General features: G+C 32.4%; 1 protein-coding gene and 1 pseudogene across 1 annotated transcript in view; one reads left to right on the forward strand and one right to left on the reverse strand.

Annotated features, from left to right (window-relative positions):
- The window catches only part of LOC115885044 (facilitated trehalose transporter Tret1-like), a 91090-nt gene that overhangs the window by 67932 nt on the left and 2929 nt on the right, over positions 1-20229 (reverse strand). The gene's annotated exons all lie outside the window — the stretch shown is intronic.
- Positions 19602-19722, forward strand: LOC115885069 (annotated as a pseudogene).

A 20229-nucleotide genomic window follows, 5' to 3' on the forward strand; every position in this document is an offset into this window, starting at 1 on the left:
GCTCTGATTGGTCATAGCGTTTTCGCGCCACTTTTCATCCGTAAATATTTTACTTCAGCCCATCAACGGACCTGTGCATATGATAACGGACGTTTTGACACTTTTTTGACAAATTTAAACTAACAATAATAAAAATATAAGTAAAATAGCAAAATCGTTATGGAAACGAAAATATAAAATAACACCAACGTATATCCAATAAACGGAGGCATGAAAATGCAATAAATTTAAAAACTGCGTTATTTTCTAACCAATCAAAGTATTTAAATTCTACCAATAAAATTAATATCGTATCAACGTATCGTCGGACAACGGATGCATGAAAATCAAGCTTTACTCACGAGATATCTGATCTCATCCGGCCTCGAACCGGCGCACTGTGTATCAATAGATTTTACACTTTTCCCTTGGACAACAGCACGATACAGAGTTTCGAACCGGTCACCCGTCCATCCACCAGTATCGCCTTACGTCGCTTAACTTCGGTGTTCTAATGGGAACCGGTGTTTCAACGTAGCTAGGCCGTTGCTTCTACCAAAAATAAAAATAGCAATAAAGAGGACTGGAAGAGAGAAACGTTTGCTCAGCATTTAAAAGGCCATACCACAACGTGGTATACTGATGCTTCCAAAACCAAAGCAGGGACAAGGATAGGAGTATTTGGATCAAAAACTAAATACTCCGAACTAATGGGCATCAGACCTAACCCAGCATCCATCAAGCAGGAATATACGATATCGAAAAATGCGTAGATTTCTAACCATCAATTCTAAGTTGGTTTCTAACCATCAATTCTAAGAATGCCTAGAGAAGCTGAACAAATTAGGCAAAGAAAATAAAATCCTCCTACTCTGGGTGCCCGCTCACCAAAGAATAGAACAAAAAGTTCTCAAAACATTTTTGAGAACTTTTTGAGAATTTTCCTTGGTTAAAGTAAGAACAATCTTCGGGTTGAAGAAATTTGTTTTTTTGGGTTATTAGGCCATCGCGTCTAATTAAGAAAATTTAAGAAACCCCGTGACAACCCGAAGATTGTAGTAGTTTAGGCTTTCGCGGCCATCGTTTGAAGAAATTTGGGTTTTCGGGTTATTAGGCCGTCGTCAGTTAGACTTGCTTCCTAACGTTTCGCTAGTACGAGTTGTTTGCTCCGACTGCTCACACTAGACTGATGAGCAGTCGGAGCAAACACACCTCTGAAGATGCTAGCCACTCGTGCTAGCGAAACGTTAGGAAGCAAGTCTAACTGACGACGGCCTAATAACCCGAAAACCCAAATTTCTTCAAACGATGGCCGCAAAAGTCTAAACTACTACAATCTTCGGGTTGTCACGGGGTTTCTAACAGGACATTGTCTCCTCAACGAAGGCCTTAGTAGATTGAAGCTGAGAAACAACGGCGAATGCAGATTCTGTGGGGAAGATGGAGAAACAGCAGAACACCTTATTACTGAGTGCACCGAGACGACAACCGTTCAAGGAACAAAAAAAAAGCATTATTGTACAAAAAGCCAAAACAGCTTCATCGACAAAGCATTCACAAAACAAAAAAGCACAAAAACAAATATACAAATAATACAAAAAAATGTCATACAATACAAAGCAATTCAAAAAAAGTTACGTCATAAAATTACAAATAAAACATATATGGACATTGCAGAACACAGGCGTATCTAGAAAATGTTACAAAAGGAAAACTGTAAATGGATAAAATCATGTTATATGTCATAAAATCAAGAGTTATCAAATATTAAATATTAAATATTAGACCTTTAATCAGTGTGTGAAATGATCAAAATTTTAAAATTCAAAATTGTTCATGATTAAACATCAACAAAAAAGTCGTTTACCGCACATAGAGCTCTCTCAGTAAGTATAATTTCAGAGCTTTGCGAAATGCGGGAAAGAATGAAAGTGACTTGATATTCGAAGGCAAATGATTGTACATTTTCTTGGCATTGTACAGTATTGAGCCCTTAACTAGTTCTGAGCTCGGGGTTGGCAGATAAATATCGTGCTCCGCATTCCTAAGTGGATAGTTGTGAGAAGGCCTTTCGGAAATAGAGAATATGTGCTTGCGGATTAAGCAAACGGATTCAAAAATGAATAAGGAAGGAAGAGTCAGTATTTTGAAATTTTTAAAGAAATTCTGGCAGTGAGTTCTACTGTTTAGTCCCAATAAGTATCGAACTGCTCTCTTTTGAAGTTTGAAAATACGATCAAATTTTGTCACGCAGCAAGTAACCCAGAATGGAAGGGCATAACGAAGATGCGACTCAAAAAGGACATAATAGACCATTCTAGAGGTTGATGAATTATGTTCCTTAGAAACTGATCTTAGCGCAAAACAGACAGTGCTTAGTTTCTTTGATAAGGCTTCGATGTGGAAGTCCCATTTTAACTAGTTGTCTACAACAAGTCCTAAGAATCTCACTGAGTGAAGGACTCTACAGTCAACGAATTCCGGGTCAAAAGACGACACGACATAATCTATAGTACTAGGCCAGCTTTAGTTATTCTAGTTGGTGAGTCAACATGCCTCATGCATTAACCAAAAGAATGAAAAATGGACTGGAGAGACTCCCTAACTGCACACACACTGGAAAAGTCAATATTTAGGTCGCCACACAAAATCAATTTACTTTTTATAGGTAGGGATTCAAGCAAGCTTAGCAATTTTTGACTGAAAATATGCACGTCAGCGTCAGGTGTTCTGTAAATACAAATAATATAAAGGTCAAAAGCATTATGATAACCGACGGAAAATTCATTTTTTTTTCGGATATTAGAGTATTGAACTTAGTTACTGCCGTAAAGTTGTTGTTAGTAGACATTATCATAGTACCTCCATGAGATGAGTTACTTCTATTGAATCTAGTTACTGTAGTGTAATTTTTGACAAATACAGGCTCATCTATATTAACCAAAGTTATGGCAACAATTTCTGGAAAATTGACCTCTTCTAATAAAAGATATAATTCATCCGTTTTTATGTCTTAAGGGCTGAATATTAATTAAAAAAACACTAAGCTTGCTATCGTCTAGTTTTTCAGAGATTGCTTGATCCTCTGTTCACGTTATTTCACCTAAAAAAATTATTTTTATTTGGAGAGCCATTGGAGAAGTACTTGGTATGACTTTCCCTAATTCTCTGAAGCTGTTGAAGTTTTTCCGTTGAAAAGAAGGACCTGAAAGATCCGCATCCACTTCAGCTGACGGTTTAGTAGATTTGTGTTAAAAACTCGGACATATCCGGGTAAATATGGACATATGGGAACCCCAATTCTGACTGAAGTGTTACTAAAAGACGAAAAATGGAAAAACCCGCGTTAAGCAACGCTGCAGAGCACATATTGGTATTCAAAAGAGTAGTTTAAGAAAACAGTGATAATGTTTGCTAGATAACTATTCACCTGGAGTTTTACTGGATATCTTAATTATTTTTAATTAGAAAAAAATATATTTTATAAATTTACGAAATTATTTTTTAACACTATGGGGTCTGCTTAAGATCATTATTTTATTACAATATACAGGGTCCGGCAATAGTGCGTCGGGCATCTGTAGAATAAGAAACTTAAGAATTTTGTTTAAGTGCAAATCTAAAGTGTGTTCTAAAATGTATTCGAGGAAAATATTTTAACTTCTATAGGGTGGCTCCAAAAAGTGTGAGTGGATCAGGATGAGTTTTTTAAAATGGAATACCCTGTATATTATTGCATTTTTGGCTTCTTTTCAGATCACTTTACATAATCCTAAGATATGAGTAAATATATTTTGATAGTTTCAGAGATATTAATAAATAAATAAAAAATCAGCATTTCTTAAAAAAAATTATTAAAAATACAAGAACTGTCCCGAAAACAAAACTATATTAAGTATTTACTTTAGATGGTCTGTACTTACTTTGCTATAAATATGGTAATCGTTATCAAACAGGATGATCAAAATTTTACCCCAAACTTTCTAAAATATAAAATAACTTTTCTTCGTTTTTTTAAATGGAACACTCTGTATATTATTTTTTAACAGATGGAGAATTAAAAAAATATTATTTTATTTTTATATGTTTGAGTATTTCAAATTTTTTAACGGTTTCGCAGATATTAGCTGTTTTATATTTCATATGGCATTTTCCATAGCAAATGTTTATAAAAGCTACCCAATGATTTTTCTCTCGTATTTTACCGTTGAGAGATATAAAATAATACTGCATGTATCTGCGAAACCATTAAAAATTTTGAAGTACTTTAGATACAGAAAATATTCATTTTTTAATTCTGCATCTAATAAAAAAATCATATACAGGGTGTTCCATTTAAAAAAAAACAAAGAAAAGTTATTTTATATTTTATAAAGTTTGGCATAGAATTGTGAACATCCTGTATGATTTTAGATTACGATATTTGCAGGAAAGTTAAGTATATACCATCTAAAGTAAATACCTAAAATAGTTTTGATTTCAGAAGAGTTCTTGTATTTGTAATTTTTTTTTTAATGAAACAGCGATTTGTTAAAAATGCATATTTTTGAAAAACACCCCGTAACTCCGAAACGGTAACAAATATTGATTTGCGGTTTTCACCATCATGTTTTTGATGAAAATTTAGCTCCAGACACGGATATTAGTTTACGTCTATCTCCTATAGAAAAAGGTGTTTCCATTTAAAAGCGTCGAATTTGACCCACCCTGTACGTGCTTTAGGCGTGCTTTAGGTTTACAATTAAACAAAATTCCTAATATTTTTCTACTAGGAGCTACAGCCCGACGCACTTTTGCCGGACCCTGTAGAAACTAAATTGTCTGAGAGTAATTCTTGGAAATTAATTTTGATTTATATATGACCGGATTTTAACTTGACTTTAACTGACAGGTGTTTAATTAATTATTCTAACAGTATTTTCGTTATGTAACTCATAATATACCAGATAGAACATTCTAGCCGAGGGGTATAATTGGTTTATGTCGGCATATTTATTACAGGAAGATAATTTCACCTATAAATTAATTAAGCAATATTTAATAGTAGTAGTAATACAAATTTTTTACACTTGACAGTGTAAATTTATGAAGAAATATTGTATATAAAACATAATCAATTTTAATTTTAGTTTCATCTTGATTTAGGAACAAACAGTTTTACAAAATGCAGCAACAAGCTTCTATAAAACTGCGAAAACTACTGAAGTTTACTATAAAATACTTAAAATAATAAAGAGATCAAAAGATGTTATAATAATTATCGGTTTTGAAGCTGTTAATTTAAGCAGGATATAATAAATATTTACACGATTTATTTGAGTTGTTAAAACAGAGAATTTAATTTAAATTAATATCGCAGTCCAGCCAAAGTTTACAGAACAGCCGATTATTATACCATGAAAAAAAAACAGCGTCCAGTTGGCTTAGAAATTACGGTCTATAATATTTCCCATATAATTTTACATACAGGGTACGGCAATAGTGCGTCGGGCATCTGCAGCTCCTAGAATAAAAAACTTAGGAATTGTGTTTAAGTGCAAATCTAAAACATGTACCTACTAGGATGTATTTCGGGAAAATATTTTAACTTCTACAAAGTGGCTCAAAAAAGTGTGAGTGGATCGGAATGACTTTAAAAAAAACTGTATATTATTGCATTTTTGGCTTCATTTGAGATCAGTTTACATAATTCTAAGATATGAGAAAATATTTTTCGATTGCTTTAAAGATATTAATACATAAATAAAAAATATATATTTTTCAGCCTTTCTTAAAAAAATTATTAAAAAAACAAAAACTGCCCTGAAATGAAAACTACTATATTAGGTACTTACTTTAGATGGTCTGTACTTATTATGCTGCAAATATCGCGATCTTAAATCATAGAGGATGTTCAAAATTCTACGCCAAACTTTCTAAAATAGAAAATAATTTTTCTTCCTTTCTTTAAATGGAACACCCTGTATATTATTTTTCTAGTACGAAAGTTTGGCGTAGAAATTTGAATACCCTGTACGATTTAAGATTACGATAATTATATGTATTATTATTTACTTGGATATGGTAAAGCTGCTAACAGCGTCGTAATACTACTCGTACAAAATTCTAGTAATTGAGCATTGGCCAGAGCGAGTATTCTAAAAAGCATGCTTCTGCCGTTTTGACAACCAGCAAGTTATATTAACCATAAAAAATAACTAATATTTATTATACAGAGTTAGTCTTAAATCAGTGCAAATACTTTTAAGAAGTGGTATATTTGGACACCAGGAACACGTCTATGTGTTTTTTTTTCACAAAAAAAGATGTTGAAAGTCTTGCATTTTCTTCTAAATTTTCCTTTAGGTATATTTTAGAAAACTTTTTAAAACTGCCTGTTCACAAAAAAAAATTTACTTGTTTTCCGGTGGCTCTCAAATTTTTTTAAAAACAAGTCAATTTTTTTTTAAATTTTCAAACTTGAAAAACTCGGTTATTTTGGACTTATTTGAAAAACGACAAAGAAACAATATGTTCCTTTTATCGAGATCTACTAGCCCTGAAAATATTTGCACTTGTTTAAGGCTCACACCCTATATAATATTCGTAATTACCTGGACTATTTACAAAACTTAGTCTGTATATTCTTACGAGAGATTCGACATTTGCTTTTATTCTAGGACATTGAACCATATGCTTGTAATATAATAATTAGCAAACAAATCATGACTAACAATTTCAAGAACACGTTAGTTGAAATACTAATTAGAATATCTATAGTAGAATGGTAATTAATTTTGCTGGGCAATAAAATATAGATAAATTTTTATAGGATACCATTGTTCTTTAAAGTTATTACAAATAAAATTTTAAGAAACAAAAAAAAAATGAAGAATGGAAAAATTTGTCCGTTTGTAGATATTAGCTCCAAATTTTCCTTTAATTTTTTCCTCTTTGGCAACACTTAAATGATAAATTCGATATCACACTACAAGGTTCCACATCTCTAGGTATTATATTTGTGTATAATTAGTGCACAAGTGCGTTTATATATGTTTTATACTGCGTGTACCCGCGACTTCGTCCGCGTCGAATTAATCATATGTGATGGTGATTATAAAGCAAAGCAAGAATTTCCATTAACATACAAACTGGATAAAAAAAATTCACATTTATGTCAGCATGAGAAAAAGCAATATGGTGATATTATTATATTTTGGCAGTTACTAAATATGAAAGATAAAAATCATTTTTACCCCATTTCACCTCCTTAAAAAAATCCGTTTGTTGTTTTTTTATGTCAAACAGTTTAAGCAGAATCGTGGTTAATCAATTACCCAACTTTTTGGAACACCCTGTATAATGTTTTAAAAAAAATCAAAATATGTAAAAAAACAAAATAAATCCAGTTTTTTAAATAACAAATATTGTAATATTTGAGGGGCGTTTTCACCCTCTCGGAATTTGAGATTCGAAAAACCCCTCCTTATCGAACCTCTACACTCGTCAGCGTCAATCCGTTTGCCAAAAATCAGCTTTAAACGTCAAGCAGTTTAAGCAGAATCGTGATTACTCAATGGTCATATTTTATGAAACACCCTGTATAAATTTTTAAAAAACCTTAAAATATGTAAAACAACAAAATAAAGCATAGGTGTTTATTTATTTTTAGAGTTTTTCCGAAAAACTCACCGGTTTTTAAATAAAAAATATTCTAATATTTGAGGGGTGGTTTCACCACCTTAGAATTCGAGTTTCGAAAAATCCCTTCTTATCGAACCTCTGCACCCTAAAGTCAATCCGTTTTCCAAAAATCAGCTTTTTACGTCAAGCGCCTTAAGCAGGATCGTGATTAATGAATGACCAGATTTTTCAAAACACCCTGTATATATTTTTAAAAAATCTTAAAATATGTCAAAAACAAAATAAAATAAACGTGTTTAAGCGTTTTTCGGAAACTTGATCGTTTTTGACCCTTGGAACTGGAATTTCGAAAAACCCCTTCTTATCGAACCTCTACACCCTAGAATCAACCTGTAGGTATGCCAAAATTGAGCTTCTTACGTTGAGTGGTTTGAGAATATATTAGTATAGATTTTTCCTCATTTTATTTAGTCTCACGCTATGTTTGTTATCTTTGGACAATCAACGATAATTCGTCACGTAAAACTATGAGTTTTAAACTAATTAACCTATTTTTAACCAGTAGGTATAGTAAAAGTGTAGTACCAAGTAACGCAAGCTACGTAATGTATGTACTTTATTTACACACATTACGATACATATTATTTAATTTATGAAATAGCTTTTGTATTCTGATTTACTAGTTTTTTGTATGTTAAAGTGTCACCAAGTCATCAAAGAATGACACATTAATACAACTGTACTAACATTATCATAATTATATATTAATTAATTTAATGGACATATTAAAACAAAATAAGAAATGTATTCCAATTGATGTTAATGAGTTAAATTACAACGCAAATAATGTTTAACGACAACTAAGTATTTTTCGTTAAAAATCAGTATATTTATACATCGTTGTAGACCAATATAGTAGAGTTAATAACAGGTTAATGGTTATTTTTTATTTAAGATTAATTCACGAGCGATGAAATCTCGAGTGAATTAATTTGGGGAGACGATAATGCAATTTTATCGTCGTGTATAAAACAATATTTTTTTCCATAGCGAGTTACGTTTTAAAAAATATTTAGAAATTATTATTTCAAGGAATTTATTACGAGTAGAAAAAATATTGTGCTGGGTTGGCGTTGGTTTCTATGTAATTTGACAAATAAATAAAGCTGTCTCTTTAGTTGTCAGTTTTGAGTCACTATTTTTTAATTCCCTTTCGTGTCGATTGCATGAATTGGAGCCAGAAATGGCTCAAAACGAAATAAGTAAATTACCAACAGATATTCAGGCTGATGCGACAAACGCCATATCCAAACTACTTCCATTTAAATGCCGAATAACTTATGAAAAGGAATACAAAAATTTTCAAAAATGGAAGCAATTAAAAAACATGCGAGAAGAAATAAAGTTTTTAACCTATCCTCGCTGTTAAAGTATCACTTAATCTGCTCTTGCGGTTAACTATTTTATACTATATTTACTACTATTTTTGATAGATATATAAGGCAATTTTAACAGCTGCAATGGAAAAAATATTATTTTATTGGTCTAATTTTTATCTTTATTATTCTCTTCGTATTTAGTAGACATTGTCATGATATTTGTCAATAAACCTAAATTGGTCTATTGAAACATGGTGGGATCAGTTATTTTTATTTAGTACTAGTTATAAATGTATGTAGATACAGTATGTCTCGGGATTATCTTTACTTTCCAAGAGGAAGCACTATTTTATTATTAACATTTTGAGAAAAATGCATTCTTCATAAACGTCAGCTGACGTTCTTAAAAATTCATCAAATTAAATTAACGTCATATTTTTTGCTGTTTTAAAATGTTAAAGAAGCTCTAAACTTAAAAAATGTCTATACCTATGTGGCGGATTCATCTTTCCACAAAAATCCTTTATGGGTATTTCGCAACTGCACTGCAAGAAAATCTACAAAATAATATAATTATTTTTTGTAAACACTTCTGCGTTAAACCTAAACGGACGCTGCTTGTCATAAGTTATGTTTATAGTATATATTGGGAGAAAGAGATAACTTTCCGAAACGTTAAGTATTTTTTTTCTTTGTTAGGTAAATTTGTATTACTATAAACATAACTTCTTACAAGCAGCGTCCGTTTAGGTTTAACGCAGAAGTGTTTACAAAAAATAATTATTTTATTTTGTAGATTTTCTTGCAGTGCAGTGGCGAAATACCCATAAAGGATTTTTTTGGATAGCTCTAAATTAACTTGGTTCAGGGCTACTGAAAAGGTAATTATACATTTTCTGCTAACTAAAATAGCAATAACGCTAATCAAAATTAATACTAACCATCTCTGTAACCATCTATCCAAGAATAAAAACTAAGGGTGTATTCCGTTGCTTACCTTGGTTATGGTTTTATGGTCCGTTTCTATCGGTTTCCTGAAGGTTTTCTTATTACGGAACACGGTTCCTGAAAAATTCGGTTATAACTGTCACCAAACTAACCAGCGCCAGAAGGCTGGTTTTTCTGGTTTTGTTTGTCAATCAATGTCATTTATGTGACAGAAATCAAGCAAATATTGTTCGAGTGAAATTCTCATTTAATTTCTAAAATTTGTAATAATATTTTGTATTTACATCCAACAGCAATGGAGGTAGGCAGTAAAGGTAAATACATTTCATTAACTATATAAAATTACTTTTTAGGACCATTTAAACTTATCATGCAGCCATTGTTTCTTAATGTCAGGAACATTTAAAGAAAACATGAAAAACAAGACAACAAGTAATCGTGAATGTTTTGTAGCTATAAAAATATAAATATTGATTAGATTTGTTTATTTATTATCGATCTGTTTTAATATTGGACCTGCAAATCTTCACTTGAGCTGTCTAACGAGTTTAACAGTTTATTAATAAAGTACTTTTCAATATTAAACTCCATTGAAAAGAAGAAGCAAACCTAAAAGCAGAGAATAGGTACCTACATTAAAAATGCATAAAAGATACATTTTATAATAGAGGTATTGAAATTTAGGAAACGTCAACATTTGACTTTTCCAATATTTTACCAAACCCTTCCGTATCAAACCTTTGAATAAGAAGACTAAGGAAGAAGCATAATGCTATCCATGTATTCATGCATGGTGGGCGAAAAAAGCACTCTAGGGTGGGGATCCTTGACAGTTCTGTTTGACGATTCATTTGACACATTTGAATTTGATTTGAAATTTTGTGGATTTGTCAGTCTTTACGGAGCTTATTTTATGTTATTTATTATTTATTCTACTACTGATAGTTGTATAAAGGTAGTAAATCTAGATGGAAATTGTGGCAGAACTTAAATTAACAGTGACACTATCGCGATTTATCGAAAAAGACTCTAAAATAGTTGGTTGTGTAGCGTGGGTAGATCTCGGCAAAAATTGAGTGAAATAATGGAACAACTGTTCGCTAGTAACTGACTATATGTATAATATACATACGTGTAGCAAACCGATCATTTATGAAATTCACTTAAATTAATTAAATTATATATTTTTCTTGCATTTTAGCTTTTATTTACTACTCGTCAAAGATCAGACGTCACAGAATGTTGATACGTTAATTTGACTTACCTGCTTCAGTAGCGTATCGGATGTTTGTGTTAATAAATACTTATTATAACTTATCTATTTTTATTAGAATTATATATTTTTATCACAATTTTAATAACTACCAACATTTATTCACAATGTAAAATAAAATAACAAATGATTGAGTCTACCCCACGTCTACCCTACATCATAGTTTTACATCTGTTAAATAAAATTAGAACGGCATTGATAAACCGGAATTTAAGTCGGCCATATTTGAGACCGATCGCGGTGTACCTAAGATTTTTGATATGCTCCTCCCTTAGTCTTCTTATTCAAAGTATCAAACCGATGTTTTTCAGGAACCGCCAGAACCGCTCTTTACCGTAGTTTACCGGTCTGGTTCGCCTGGTTTTGCAACGGAATAGAGCCTAAATGATTTTGCCATAGATAGGCCTATTGGTTTTTAGGACTTCGAAAAAATTCAGCCATATTTTCGTGTTTTTTTTTTATTTTTTTTCTAAAACGGTATGAAAATTTGTAAAAGTAAAAACGGGATTAACCATTTTAGAACAAGCAAAAATAACAATACATATTTCTCAAAATGTCAATAATAAAAAGTTTTTCCTTTTTTAAAGACAATCCGGGGACATACTGTATATAGAGCAAAGCATTGGCGTATTATAAGGGAGGGGTAATGGGGGTAATTACCTCTACCAGCATGTACAACCTAACATTATCATATTATTATTTATTATAAGTCAATAACTGAAAATAAGTAGTATAATGCTGATATATGTATAAGTTACATTCGAATTCTTAACCTCCCTATCATTAATTGATTTATTTTTATTTTTTAATCGTGTATCAGAGTAAAAGTTTATTGTATTTTGACCTGTATCTTGAGATATTCTTTTTGGCTGTACTACTTTGAAAATATCCGTGGTTTTTTATTTTTTTGCCATTCTTGAAGACGCCTTGATTTTTTTGGATCTTAAGGTGATTTACACGATGCAAGTGTTGCTTGCGCTAATACTTGATTTCAAGTATCTGAACAATGCAAACATTGTTTCAAGTACTTACAAGTAAAGTAGATTGATATACTTTGCGTGTTAGGGCTTGCGGAGCAAAAATTGTAACGTGTTAACATGTCAAATTCTTGCATTAGCAGTTTCATGAAATGATACCAAGCGGGTGATCTGCCTACTAAATTATGTTTTTTATCAATTTTTGGAACATTAGAAATATACATTATAAAAGTAATATATGAGAGATGCTGCCTATGACAGCTTTTTGGAATAAAGAATTTTGCCTTCAATTTATTTATGGTTTTACCCATACTCTCGCTTTTTGAATTTTCTTTTTTTTTTTTCAAACAAAAAACAAGAAACTCATCACCATAACCATCTCAGTGGTCTCGATAGTTCTTGCACAATAAGTTGATTAGTGTAAACATGCATTTTTTAAAATGTTCAACGGAAGTACTAGCAATCAAGTATATACAACGCTGCTTTACTATTATCAGCCACACACGGATACTTGCGTAAGTATACTGGATCGTATGTGGGAAGATATGCGCAAGTATCTAAACTAGTGCAAGTTTCTAGAAAATTTAAATTTTTGATTCCCAGACTTGCGCAAGTCTAATTGGCGTTAGTTCGCTAAATGAGGTGAAAACCACAAAAGTAAACAAAAAGAAAGTTAATATAGACTTATGAAAGAATACTGTAACGTGTGTGACTGGCTTAAATGGCACTTGACTCATATTTTCTAAATATAAACCAGTTTTTCTGTTGAAAACAGTCTCATATTTATTGAATAGAAATACATGAACTATACCGGGTGCGTCTCAAAAGTGGCTCACCCTTATAACTTTTTTATTTTTTCAGATAAAACAACGAGCTTTGGTATGTTAGTATATGATATAAATTAGCATTGATTGAGATATTCAATTGTTTTCAGTCACTTCCGGTTTCACCGGAAATGACTACAACTTTTGATTTTTTAATGGCACCCTCGGTATTTTTTTACTTTATTCGATAGAAAATGACACTCTGAATCGAATGACATATCATATGTCAACTTTTGATAATTTGGCATATGGTTTATTTGAAATTATAACATACGGTTCATAACGATAATTTGACTCAAAATACCAAGTGTGTGGTATCAAATTATTCGTAAAAAAATGGTTTTTCCAAATAAGCTAATGAGCCCCCCTCGTTCCATTTGAAAAAATTGAGATATGATTCAAAATACGATTTGGGCATCTTTTAACCGGCCAGGACAAGGCACTAAAAACATTAGACGATCAAATCTATTTTTCCAAGGCTCCTTGGTTAAAAATTAGTGTTTTTAACACAGCCATGGCACTCTAGATTGAAATTTAAAATAAAATTTGTTTTTGAGTGACTATGTCAAAAATTGACATATAATATGTCATTCGATTCAGAGTGTCATTTTCTATTGAATAAAGTAAAAAAAACCGAGAGTGCCATTAAAAAATCAAAAGTTGTAGTCATTTCCGGCGAAATCGGAAGTGACCGAAAACAATTGAATACGTCAATCAATCCCAATTTATGTCATATACTAACATACCAAATCTCGTTGTTTTATCTGAAAAAATAAAAAAGTTATAGGGGGTGAGCCACTTTTGAGACGCACCCTATATAAACCTTTTAGATTAAGAAAGCTATACAATATTTTGAGTTTGGGCTTTTACTTTGTCAGTATTTATGCAGACTTTTAGTTTCATAAATATTTCAGCAAATTTTGATGAAAAAGTTTTATTTGAAAAATGCCGAATCAATAATATCAATTAGCAATTTAATATTTTTTATATTAGCTTTTGAAATCGTGGTACATACTAAAAAATGTATTACGTTGTAATTCTTGATAATAAAAAATAATATAAATCTAAATCTAACCTTTTGCAATTTTATATCGTTTATTGTAAATACATATATCACATATTTGATGTTCATTAACATACACACAACCAAACTTATATGGAATCACTCTTTATTTCTGACTAAATTTCTTGCAAGGATAAAAATTGGTATACAATTTTAAGATAAGGTTTTTTGTTGTAAATGATAATAAAGAATAAACGACTGCCGCGATTTATTTTCTTTTGAATTTTGTGTTCAGTAGTAAAATCACGATTGTCCAGTAATTTTCATTCGATTCAAAAAAATAAAAAAAATGCCTTAAGTTGGATTAACAGATGCACAGAAGGGAAGAATGATTGCTCTCACCGAACAAGGAATGCTCCAAAGAGACGTAGCAGAGATAGTAGGCGTTACCCAGGGTGTTGTATCGAAAACATATGCAAGGTACTTGGAATTAGGAACACACAAGGATAGGCCCAGACAAAGTCATCAAAGAGTCACAATTGAACAACAAGACCGCCTTGTGTGCCAAATTGCTAGAATAAATCCCAATGCTCGTTCCAGAGCTACAAAGACAACTTCTGGCAGCTACAGGTGTGAACGTTTCAGTTGAAACCATGAGAAAAAGGCTTCGTGCTCGAGGATTTTACAGTAGGAGAGAGTTACGGATCCCACAATTATCTCGGTAAAATAAAATTGACCGGCTAAATTGATGCCTTAAACATCAAAACTGGATAACTGAGAATTGACAAAATGTTCTTTTTTTGGATTAGACCAGAAATGGCCTGAGATCAGATAACCATCGAATTCGGGTTCTCGGAGCTCCAGGAAGACTAGCGAGACTTCAGGCTGCCAAATCTGTAGCAAGGAGGAACTGTAATGATCTGGGCGGTATTATACTGGGAGGAAAAACTCCATTGTTACCACTTCAACAAACTTTAACGGGTCGGAGATATGATCTAAATCCTATCGAACACTTGTGGGAATAGCTCAAAAAAAAGGTTAGAGCTCGTCGAAACAATCCAGGAAATCTTGCACAGCTTATTGATGCAGCATTAGTAGAATGGGAAAACATATCCCAAGACAATATTGAGAATTTAATAAGAAGCATGCCAGCGCGGATAGAAGCTAGCATAAGGGCTAGAGGTGGCAAAAAAGAATATTAAAATTATCAATTTTCTTTTTGTTTTTGCTTTTTGGCCATTAAAAATTTAAATCTTAATTTCGTCAAAATAAAAACACTAAATCACCACAATACACTTTTACTTTTACACTGGACGCGCGTTTCTCTAACTATGTTAGCATCATCAGCAGATGATTATAAACTAAATTACAATCTACAAGTTGAGCGTTTATATACTCGCCCAGTGGGCACCGAGTGGGCGTGGCAAAATCTAGCCAACCAAGTTAGAGCCAACTGAGCGTAACAGTTAGATTTCCGCCACTAGAGTAGTAGGAAGAAAGAACTTGCAGGAATTGGACCGTTGTCTCTGTTCATACTCTCTTTACATTTATTAATTCTGATGCTTTCATATGCATCTAATTGCCTGTAATTTGAGACTTGTTTAATTAATTTTAAATTATTAAGATCTATACAATGTTCTTTATCAACAATATATTCGGCAACACAAGATTTATCCTGTCTACCATATCTTATCTGAGCTAAATGTTCTTTAAATCTAGTTAATATTGATCTTCTAGTTTGCCCATCATATTTCTCCCAACATATCAGCTTTTAGGTAGAAACAATCTTTGTTACGCAAACTCTTGACAATATTGTGCTCCTTGTTAGATTTTAATGATTTACTTGAAACGATATTTTTTGATAACTGATTTCTACAAGCCTCTCTTGTAAATAGTTTAGAAGCATCGGGCAAGTGCTGAATAGCAGTTTCAACACCAATGACGATTTCCTCCAAAGCGCTACCTGCAGAGTTGGGCAATGCAAATTTTAAACCTTTGTTTAATAAACTGAGCTCTTGTTTATCAAAAGTCTGCGAAGAAAGATTCTCTACTATGTTTATGTCTCTTTGGAAAACATGTTTGTTTTTAGAGCTTTTTAATTTTTTAAACTTACTATTCAAAATGGACATTTTCTTAACAAATTTTGAATTGATAACCACAAACATATTTCTCTGAAAGAGACACCAACATTCATACTCTACATTAGTTAGCTTATAAGTAAGTTTTTTGTAAAGTCCATAGGCTTCAATTTCAAGCCTACTTCGTTTACTATACAGAAATTTGACTTCTAAATCAAGCCATTTTTGGTTTGGTTTGGTTTGATCAACTATAATTTTAATTTCGTTTTAGAAAACAAAAAAATGCAATTTTGCTTATTTTGGGAACTGATTCTTTTTTATTGCTATATGGATTATTTTTCATTAAAAGTCATTGGTAAGAACTGAGTTTTATTCATAAACACAAAATTTTCATACGTCTCAAAGATTATGAAAAATAATAGATGATTCCATATAAGTTTGGTTTTGTGTATTGTTTCATATAGTTCCCACGAAATTATGTAAGAATATCAAGTTCAATTAACAGATGTTACGGCAACAGTTAGTAATAGTAATTAGATATAAACATGATTATGTTCTTATTGAAACGTTTTAAATAAAGTCTTTCAAATAAAAATTATTTTTCTTAATGAAATTAAACATTAGAATGTGCTTATCTTGTGCAAAATCAAGCTTATTACATAATCTTTTAGTGGATTTTCTAATTTGCATACCTGTTATTCACCGCAATCTCCCATTTATGCAATAGTGATATATTGAAGTATTGTTAAATTATTCTAAATACATAATAATTCTACTCGTTCTAGATTTATAATCTATCGTATATTATAATAAATTTTTTAGACCTTAGACCAGAAGATTTTTGGAGGAAAGAAGATAGACAACATATGGACCATAAGAACAAATGAACAATTAAAGCAACTATATCGGGCATCGAGTATAACGCAAGAGCACAAAGACTGAGGTGGCTGGGACACATTGAAAGAATGGCTGAAGCAAGAATTCCTAGTATGATAATGAAACGTGAAATAGGTAAAAAGAGAAGGAGGGGTAGACCGAGAATCAGGTGGAAAAAGGATGTAGAAGAGGACTTGAGAAGGATAAGAGTGGATGGGTGGAGAATAAAGGCGAAAGACAGAAACAAATGGAGATAACCGATAACCAATCAAGCCATGAGCCTCTATAATAATTCGAGGGGTGTCTCACTTGGGCAAAAAATGTACATGTACTGCCAAAATATCATTCTATTTCCAAGCGATTGCCAATGACTGCGTAGAAGACTGCCTATGACTGCCATGTAATTATTATAGGCGACTGCCATAAGACTGCCAATGACTGCCAGCGACTGTCAAGAAAATGTACATGTAATTCCAACAGTGAGACACCCCTCATAATAATTATTTACTTTATTAATTGGAAATTTACGTTAAGTGTTTGTTCAAAAGATATTATATGAAAATATGCTGTATTACATGGTATAGATCTCGGTATAGATGATACTGTGAAGCTTCGAAATTAGTGAATATGAACATTCACCTGTCAATGTCGATAATATTTATTAATTTTATCAATTCGGGTTTGGTGTGTGTCAACAAATACAAATGAGCTCCGGTGACAGCACAGGTTATAACTACAAGCAGATTTAAAAAACTTTCGTCTTTGATCCTCACACACAATGCAAAATCGTATTAAAAAAGCAAAGAATTGCGAAAAACGAAAGGTTGAAACCGATGACCAAAGAATACAAGGACCAATAACACCCGAGACTGAATTGTTGCCATACCTCCAAACAGTGCCGTGGCATATTTTTCTTCACTTACCTAGCTGTTTAAAAAGTGTTGCGACTATTAATTAGTGCTGTGTACTTTAGGTGGTATCGCACTAAATAATTCCAAAAAAGAAGTATTAAAATGTTAACAAAAAGAACAAGACTAGTATGAGTTTAACTTTTTTGGTTTCAACTTTTTTTGTTTTCAAAAAGCATAGCAATTCGTTTTCCATTCTCACGCACCTTACATCAAGATAAAATCGTATTAAAAAAGGGATTACGAAAAGAAATTGAACCCAAAACAATCAAAACTTAGTTGCACAAATGAGTTTGATTGCTTTGGTTTCAACCTTTTTCGTGATTCTTTGTTTTCAAAAACCTTTACAATTCGTCTTGGATGCTCATGCACCATACATCAAGGCAAGATCGTATTAAAAAAATTAGAATTCAAACCAAAGCAATCAAAACTTAGTTGAACTAATGAATTTGACTGCTTTGGTTTTAACGTTTTTTCGTGATTCTTTGTTTTCAAAAAAAATACAATTCGTCTTACATCAAAGCAAAATCGTATTAATAAAAAAAAGTTGAAACTAAAGCAATCAAAACTTAGTTGTATGACTGGGTTTGATTTATTTGGTTTTAATCTTTTTTCGTTTGTAACGTGATTTGTGCAAGCATCGAAGACGAATTGTAACGTTTTCTGAATATAGGCTTTTGTTATTACTGGCTTTTTGTCGGTTTATTTCATTGTGTTGGCTTGGCATCAAGGTTGGATAGCGTGCATGTGCGGACAATTTCTTTGCTTTTATTGAAAAACGTTTTCCGTATTGTAATAAATCAATATGTACAAATATATATAACTTTATTGTTGTTTTCATCCAATAAAAAAAAATATTTTCAACATACTCGGGGATTTTCAACATATTCAGGGAGTATATTGATATTCACCGAATTTTGGACTTTTACAGTACCATGTAGACTCTGCCATTTAACTCTCAGATAAATTTTTTACTCTAAAAAAATTATGATCTACTAGAATCTGCGATGTAAATTTTTTTATCGCAAACCGTTTCAAAGTTATGGTACTTTTAATGGTAAAGTTAAAACTTTGAATGGTAAAGGTGCCCGGTGGCGTACAGGTACAGGCTCTCGTCTACCAATCTCAAGGTAGTGGGTTCGAATCCCACACCCGGCATTTCAGCAGCCGACTATATTTATTAAAATAAAAATAGTTTGGGTACCTAGGTCGACTCAGCCTTAAATGAGTACTTGGGATTCACAATCCTGAGGTAATAATAGGCGGTTGAAGCGTAGTGCTAGCCACATTACCTTCCTTGTATACCGAACGGCTCTAGTATGGCAAGCTGTACCTTGCTGCTCCCAAGACGTCAAACGCTATATACGGGAGCTATTATTTTTAACTTTGAATCGTCACCGATACCTTTTAAAACTGAGCTAAAAATCCTGCCTTCCGGGGATATTTTTTTTTCGATTATTAGGTTCATTTTAACCCATAAATTCCAGAGGTTAGTTTTTTGGCTCACCCCAATGGCGCCCCCTACAAGTAAGCGTCATATTGATATCGAAATAAAATTTCTCATGTCAAAAAAACTTCCAGACCCCAATTTTCATCCAAATATCGATGTTAGTTCAGAAATTATTTGGAAAAATCTAAATAAAAATTAAAATTGTCCACCCTGTAGCTCCTAAACGAAGCATTTTAGGACGGACCTTTTTACTTATTATTATCAGCAGAATATACTGCCGAAGGGCAACGGCCCAGCTACGTCGAAACACCGGTTCCCATTAGAACACCGAAGTTAAGCGACGTAAGGCGATACTAGTGGATGGATGGGTGACCGGTTCGAAACTCTGTATCGTGCTGTTGCCCAAAAAAAAGGCAAAAGTGTAAAATCTATTGACACACACTGCTCATTCACGCCGGTTCGAGGCCGGATGAGATCGGATATCTCGTGAGTAAGAGTCGATTTAGGCACTTGCCAAGTCAGTAGGCCATTGACCATGACATAGCCGAGGACCGCGGTTCGGATTCCGCGTAAACAGAGTAGGCCCCGTCCAGATTAGCCCTGGCAGCAAAAAGGAGACGTTAACTTTTACTTTTTATACTGCCGAAGTTACAATTTGGAAATTCGGACCACCCTATATATCAATGAAAATATTTTAAGTGTGTATCTGTTGCTAGAATATTAAAAAAAACATTGGACTAAAAATATCAAACAGAACACCCGATAGGCATGGTTCTTTTTCGGAACACTGTGTCACCCTGTATGCTGCAAGCTGAAATTATAAAATATTATCCAATGGTGGGTTTATACAGCCAAATAAAATAAAATAAGAATAAAATAAAATAAAATAAGAAAGTTGGTTATATGGGATA

This window comes from Sitophilus oryzae, unplaced genomic scaffold, assembly GCF_002938485.1.
Source record: "Sitophilus oryzae breed Bouriz unplaced genomic scaffold, Soryzae_2.0 scaffold_359_pilon_pilon, whole genome shotgun sequence".
Lineage (NCBI taxonomy): Eukaryota > Metazoa > Arthropoda > Insecta > Coleoptera > Curculionidae > Sitophilus > Sitophilus oryzae.